Below are 7,694 nucleotides of genomic sequence, written 5' to 3'. Positions count from 1 at the left end.
AAATAAGAATTTGATTGATTGATTTGTTCATTTACGTCGCACTAGAGCTGCACAATGGGCTATTGGCGACGGTCTAGGAAACATCCCTGAGGCTGATCCGAAGACATGCCAAAACAATTTTGATCCTCCGCAGAGGGGTTGGCACCCCGCTTCGGTAGCCCGACTACCTGCAGGCGAAGTCGAGCACTTTACAGCAGAACAGTTTAACGAGGACCAGCACCGCGCACCCTCGGTCCCTACGCAGACTGATCCAAGTGGTCACCCACCCGCACACTGACCGCAGCCAGTGATGCTTGACTTCGGTGATCTGCTGGGAAACGTGTCTTAATGATCAGTCCACTGTGGGACGGAAATAAGAAAGGAAAGTACATAATTTATATATTTATTCCATTCTCACTGGATACGATTTTGACAGCAGGTGTGGGGGGGGGAAGTGCATTAAAATGAAAACGGATTGGTAAGAGACATTTACCCGGGAAAACTCGCCAATCAGGCTACCGTTTGCAAGTGAAAAAAATCTTATCCAGTATGAATGGCCTTTACAATTTCATGAACGCGACTTTTAAGAATTTATAAATACTAGGAGGCGCCATCCCCTGCTCGCTAACGTTCACTGATCACTAAAACTGCTTTCGCAGTTTCCTTTGGATTGCTTCACAAGCCAAGATCGTCTTACTCACTCACACTGATTAGATGAGTTAATTCCGTCTAGCACGCAATGATGCTCACTACGTTAGGCTACGACGCTCTCTTGCGCGTCAAAACCTATTAGCATCATTCCTGGGCAATCTCCGATATTCTTCTACTGTTTAATTAGAATACCACTCTTTTTCTGGAGCATTTCTAACTGTTCGCCGTTGATATTGATTTTCTGTGTCCCGCAGATCACCGGTGTCAAACATCACTGCGGTCAGAGTGCGAATGGGTGACCACTTTGATCAACCTGCGATGGGACCAAGGGTGTGCGTGTTGGTCTTCGTTAAACTGTTTAACCATGAAGTGCTTCACTTCGTGCGCAGGTCGCCGGGCTACCAAAGTGGGGGTGCCATTCTCTGCAAAGGATCAGAATTGTGATAGCATTTCTTCAGATCATCCTCCTCAACAACCATCAACAATCATAAAATCCTATTTTCCTTTATCTTCGCACCATCGCGTATTCCTTAAATATTTGATTTCGCGTTTTGTTATATATCGTGTTTTAAAAAAACAGGAATTTGAAAAATCATGTAGAAATCTATAGAAATAACTGCGGAATTGAAATTAAAAACTTTCAAATTTATGTTGAAATCGATGTAAAATCGGAACAACGTGATCGAAGTAAGAAAGGGGATTACTCCTATGCGCGACTCAAGATTAATGAATTAATAGTTTCGTTATAAAAATCAGTTAGAAATCAATGGGTATAACTGCCAAAAAAGTTAAAGAAATTATTCAAATGTGTAATTCGAAATTAACCTGTCGTGATAACAACTTATTGAAAATAATCGGGATATCAGTACCCGAATTCCTTCAACAATTGTTAAAAAACTACATGGATTTACCATAAAATCAGTGCTTAAAAATGGAAAAAAGAAAAGTTTCCTTCGAAATTTTTCAGGACCCGTGGACCCTGAAGTATTCATGAAGTTGCATCTCAATTTATAAATTTGTGTAAAATTAATAAATAAATAAATACCACTGCAGTGAATTTTATTACAAGTTGTTGTCATTCCCTGGGAAGGATAGCTACGAAGTCTTTTTCTTTTTATGCCGCCAGATGGCGTTCTTTTTAAATTTGTATGTGTTTGTTTGCTTTTTGTTAATAAACTTTTACTTTCTGTCTGAATCTCGATCCACGGACTACAGTTGGTAGCAGAGCGTGGTTTTGAAAATTATGACGCAGTAAAAAGTTTCACTTAGTTTCGCCGTGATTTACGTCGTTTAGATTCCAAAATCGAAATGAACAGGGATCTGCCGAGTATCCCACTGCTGAACNACATGGATTTATCATAAAATCAGTGCTTAAAAATGGAAAAGAGAAAAGTTTCCTTCGAAATTTTTCAGGACCCGTGGACCCTGAAGTATTCATGAAGTTGCATCTCAATTTATAAATTTGTGTAAAATTAGTAAATAAATAAATACCACTGTAGTAAATTTTATTACAAGTAAAAACAAATTTACAGACAATATACATATTTAATTGTAAAAACATACTACTTTGAGATTACATGTATATGTTGATTCTATAGATTTTTATTATTTTGATATTTCTTTCAAAAAGATTCATAATAATTTATGTTGTATTACGTATTTCATTAATTTTGTTGCAATTTCTCTAATTACTTGATTTTATGCATGGATGTATTTAAGCAAAATTTCAAAAAGGGAAAAAAAAAAGAAAGAAAAAAAACTAGAAAAGGGGGAAGCGCTAATATTTTTATTTGTGACCAGAAATTTTTGCTGGTTACCAATACCAACACTTTTGAAATTCATTGGAGCCCTGATCATGCATAAGTAAAGAGTATGTCTTACTAAAGATATTTTATTTCGATTGAGTGATAAACTAATAAAAGGAAGTTAGTGGTAATGGTGTGGAATTCAACATAAGGACATGCATGCACTTTATGTAATAAGCTGCTACAATTTATTATCAGAGAGTATGTAAGGGCGTTTCTTTTTGCAACTAATTCACCTACTATTCTTACATTACTAAACACTCGCGCGCACATAAAGGTACATCATTAAAGAGGGTCACCATGGAGGTCCAGTTGTTTTGGCGTTATCCTGCAAACTTACACGTCTCCCAAAGAGGCATCCTGATTATTTTATGTATAGGGTAAGATCTTAGAGCCCTATGTAAAATTGTGCAGTTCATTATTATAGATATGACAATACACGTCCATTCTTGGCTGTTCTGACAGAGGTATACCTTGACGCGGAAGATGTTCAGAGGAAGAAGTGGCCAGCTTGATCTCCAGATCTTAATTCTATCGAGCATGTCTTAGAGCGAGTTGGGTATAGAGCAATCGAAGCTCACCATCACTCTCTCTGAACCTTATTGCAACTTGGAATTTCTTTTACGGAGAAGCGGAGTTTATAGCACCGAAATCATTTTATCATCTCGAAACATTTATCAGTCTCCTAAACAAAGTTCATTGTGCGAATCGTATTGTGGAAGTCATAGTTCACATTTAACTATCAAAAGTGGAAATTTTGCTACATCAGTCTTGGACTACCTTGATCTGAGCGTATCAAAAGACCATTCTCTCTGCCTGCAATTTTTTTCCCGCACGCACAAGAAAAGAAAAAAAAATCACATGCGAAGAACTAGTGCAAAACCTGCAATGAAGTTCACATTCTCAAGCGAAAAATCCGTTTGAAAAAAAAATCGCATTCCGTAAGAATGGATTTTAACCCTTGAATTCCTTATATAATCTGTTTCTTGAATTCTTTATTTTCTCATGCCTTGGTGTATTTTCATACACAATTTCATATAATTTGTTTAAGTTTTTTTCTCCTTTTATATCAGTGAAAATGTGTTAGTTTCTTAACTTTTCATTAACACTCACACTAGTTTTAAGGAAGCTTTTTCACTGAATGATTAATAACTGGAGTATTTATGTGTGATTTTGTCTGCAATTTGCACCAAATTGTAAATTGATACGTTTAAAGTATCGCAGACACATATATTTAAACATTCGATGCCCGCCTTGAATAATTAAAATGAATTAGCTATTATAAATGGAGTTGCGTTTAGTAAATTCCGCCCTTTATATACAATTTTGGAAACCTAGTAAAAGCTGGAGGAAAAAAAAAATATCTATCTACTTTGGACCGTCGCTTGATATTAAAAGGAGCTGAAAAGTGATTATTATAAACATTTTAAATTTCATTCAGTCAATCAAACGGGTTTGGATGTTTCAAATCGCATCTCCTGGGAAAAGTAATTTGATAATACTTTTGTTTTTTCCTTATTTATATATTAATTTGTTAACGTTTGTCTTTTCGACTTAATTTTTGACATGAATTCTAAAAATAGAACTTAAAGGTAATGATAACAAACTCCTCTGTACAGTTTGAAAGGGAGCTAATAGAGTTAGGTATCTAAACCACATAGTCTAAAGCTATAAATATTTCAGCGAATATTATTATGTATTATATTCATGCATTTAGTAGTATTAATTTATGATGACACTTTAGGTGAGGAGGCAAAGTGTTTTAGTAGAGAGATTTTGCTAGAAACTGCGGGCTGTTGTGATAACTCGATTTGTAGAAGGTATTCTATGACGGGATTTGCAGTTAATTGAAGGTAGAGCCAGGCAATTTCTTAAAACCTAATTAATATTGTTTCAAAAAATATTGGTAATATTGGTAAAGTATTGTTAAATGTACAATTAAGGATGGTGTAAATTTTTAAGCTAGGAAAAGCTTATATTAAGTTTATTACATTTTACGGATTGTAGGAACATATAATCAATATAGCAATAGCATACAAAAAAAATAAAAAAACAAAAAGAAAGATTGCAAATAGTTTTATTTTTGATTGGCATATTTTTACTTTTAAATCAGATACATTCTCTTACAATGTTACATCAAGATTTTTGATTCAAAAACTTTTTTCTTCCAAGTGCTCTCAATATCAACAAGGGGAATTTTAGAAAAGGTCTTTATATTGATTTTATTTCTAAAATATGAATCATAATTTATTTTTGTCGTTTTGAACGTTTTTTCCCCAAAAGATTTACTTTGTGCGTGAATGAGAGAGAATCTGTTAAACCTGTTTGTTTTATTTTGAAAAGTGCGTTTAATACTTTAAATTTTATTACTTTAAACTAAACCTGGAAGACAAGCGAGCTTCTCGTTCATAGAATACGAAAACTCGCTTTTGCGAAAGATTTTTTTAAATGAAACAAACCTGAATTCGTGTTTCATGGTGAGGAAAACTACGAATACCTCCCGCGATTTAAACACTAACCCATTAACCATCAATCACTAGAAAAATTTTGTGTGAGCATTGAACGGTATGGGTACGAATCAGACGCAGAACCGAATCGATCGTCCAAAATAACTTTTAATAAGTTCTTCCTTGTATTGTTTAAAATTAATGTTCGTCAGTCTTTATTACCAACTTTTATAACGTGTGTGAGCGTTTCTCTTTAACTATTGGATGCGAATGGTTTTTCAGGTAGATAAAAAATTATACGTTGTAGAACCACGTAAAAATTAATTGTAGCAAACTGTAGCAGAATAATAAACAAACGTGAAAAAGAAAAATTGGGAATTTACGAATCCCTTTTCCGAGTTATTAGTGAACAGAAAAACAAACTTTCCAGTTCTAGATGCAGAGATACTAAACCATAATTTAATTTTAAATTTTATTCTTTGAAATGGTCAAATTCAAACTGAAGAAAAAAATAAAATAAAATCTTATTAAATGATTTTTATGATGTCAAGTATAATCATAAAAAGGATTTTTAAAGTACTAAATGCACCCTCACATATTTTCTTTTTGTTTAAACAGAAATAATAAAAATTAAAAAAAAATAAAATAAAAAAAAAATAAAAATAATAAAAATTAAAAAAAAATAATAATAATTTCAAAAAAATATTCTTTCAAAAAATAATCATGAGATTGAGATACTCATGAAATTTTTAATTAAATTATATTAAGCCGTCCCATTAAAAAAATCATTAGTTTTTTAACTAATAAAAAACAGTTCTTTTTTAGCTTTAACTTTGAAAAATTAACCCAAGAAAATTTCTGATATTTTCCATAAATGCTTTTGCCGTAGTGCCTATATTTGCAAATGATTTGCTAATGTGTTATTTTTGATCGTCATGAAAAATAAAAAAAAAATAAAAAAACTTAATAGAACAATCCGTCACCTCACCCTCTTCAAATCGCATAAATCTTCAGAACTAAGTAGAGCTTTTTTCTTTACGCATAATAATATCAAAAATAAAGAATGGTAAATAACAATGTTAAATACACATTTTCTTATAATAATAAAAAAAATAAAATCCCCTTCTCAAATGCTAGCTGAATACCAAAAAGAAGCTCATTTTATATTTATGATTAAGGATGGTTTAAATAAATACTATTGAACACATTAGGAAGAGGTTTTAGATCCACTCATCTCTGTCAGAGATAAAAAATAAATAAATAAAATCGTTACCTTACTTATTTCGAATTTTGTTTTCGAAGTATACTAATTTTTACAATTTATAAGAAATTTTTGACCATAGAGCAGTGCTTTACATAAGCATTGCCCATACCGCCATCTCCCTTGTCAGCAACTATATGTACAATATAATATAATATGCATATCTTAAATCTATATTTCCTTTAGAGCAAACATAATAGTTGAATTCTGTAATATTGAATTGTGATATCAACCCATATATTATTTATCATTAAGAGTTGTATTTTAAGCACTACAAACTTTAGGTTGGATTTCTCTTATCCTCATTTTAAAACAATTAAAACGTCCGATTAAATTTGCAGATTTTGGGGGAATTAATATCTATACATGGTCACTCGCTGGAGAGGGGTCAAGGTATACTTGCGCCCTTTTGCAAATTCATTAAATTAAAAATTATATTTTGCTTTTGAATCTAATTATTTTTTTTAATTTCATGCTTAACTAATGTTTATTTGCTTAATTAAAGGTTAAAAAAAATAAGGAAATAAAAAAAAATAGAATTATTTGTTTTTCTTCTGTGCTCACACCATATTTGAATTTAAAAAAATCAGCTTTCATTAATTTTTTTCTACTTTAAAGTTCTTAAAATGTATAAAATTTTTATTAAAAAATTTTGGTTTAGTATCTTGATTACTTACTCATATATATTTTTGAGAACTATGAAATTTTTTGATATTTTAATGAAGCTTTGCACTCGAGAAAATTCAACGAGCGGCTTCGAACACAAGAAAAAGTAACAACAAATAGAAAAGCTTTACAAAATCAAAAAAATGAAGACTTAAACAAAGAACTTCTTTTTAAATAAAACAAAAGGAAACATAAAATGTTTACAGATTTTGCGATGGTTTAATAGCAAGAAAATGTTTAAATTTAAAGTACAACTAAAAATTAAATTAAAAAAAATCATGTGCCATTTTTGAAACATTCTTCAGTAAATGGTTAATAAAAATAGTAAATATTTAAAGAATAACATCAAATAAATAAAAAATCTTAGTTCTTTGATTAATATTCTTTGAAGACTCCGAGTGAAGAGAGTATTTATTTTCAAAATATTTTTCCAAGTATATAATTGTTCAACTTATTTGTTGGGGTTCACTGAAAGAAAATAAGGTACTCTATTTTTTTTCACTTATTACAATCATTAAAAAAAAGCACATTTTCAAAAAGAAAAATCTCTGATGAAGAATACGAAAAAATAATGGTTTATATTTATGAAGAATACGAATAAATTGTTCTAGTTTATTATCGTTTAAGAAAAAATAAATTTGTAAAGATTAATTCCTATTTATTTCACTCTCATCCTACAAACCAAAGAATCAACAAATAATATAAGGTATTGTATCTTGTTTTAAATGGGCCTGAACTTGAGATCGTATTTATCACGAAAAAAATATATTCCCTAAAGTTCTGCCGATCTTCTTTTTTTTATATAATTCTTCCAATCTTGCTTGTTTCCGCTCAGTAATTGGTCGAAATATGCGGAGGGATTCTTGTCAGTTAAAAAGATTCTTC

The sequence above is a fragment of the Parasteatoda tepidariorum genome, chromosome 3, assembly GCF_043381705.1.
Source record: "Parasteatoda tepidariorum isolate YZ-2023 chromosome 3, CAS_Ptep_4.0, whole genome shotgun sequence".
Taxonomy (NCBI): Eukaryota; Metazoa; Arthropoda; class Arachnida; order Araneae; family Theridiidae; genus Parasteatoda; species Parasteatoda tepidariorum.
Note: the sequence above shows the minus strand (reverse complement) of the source record.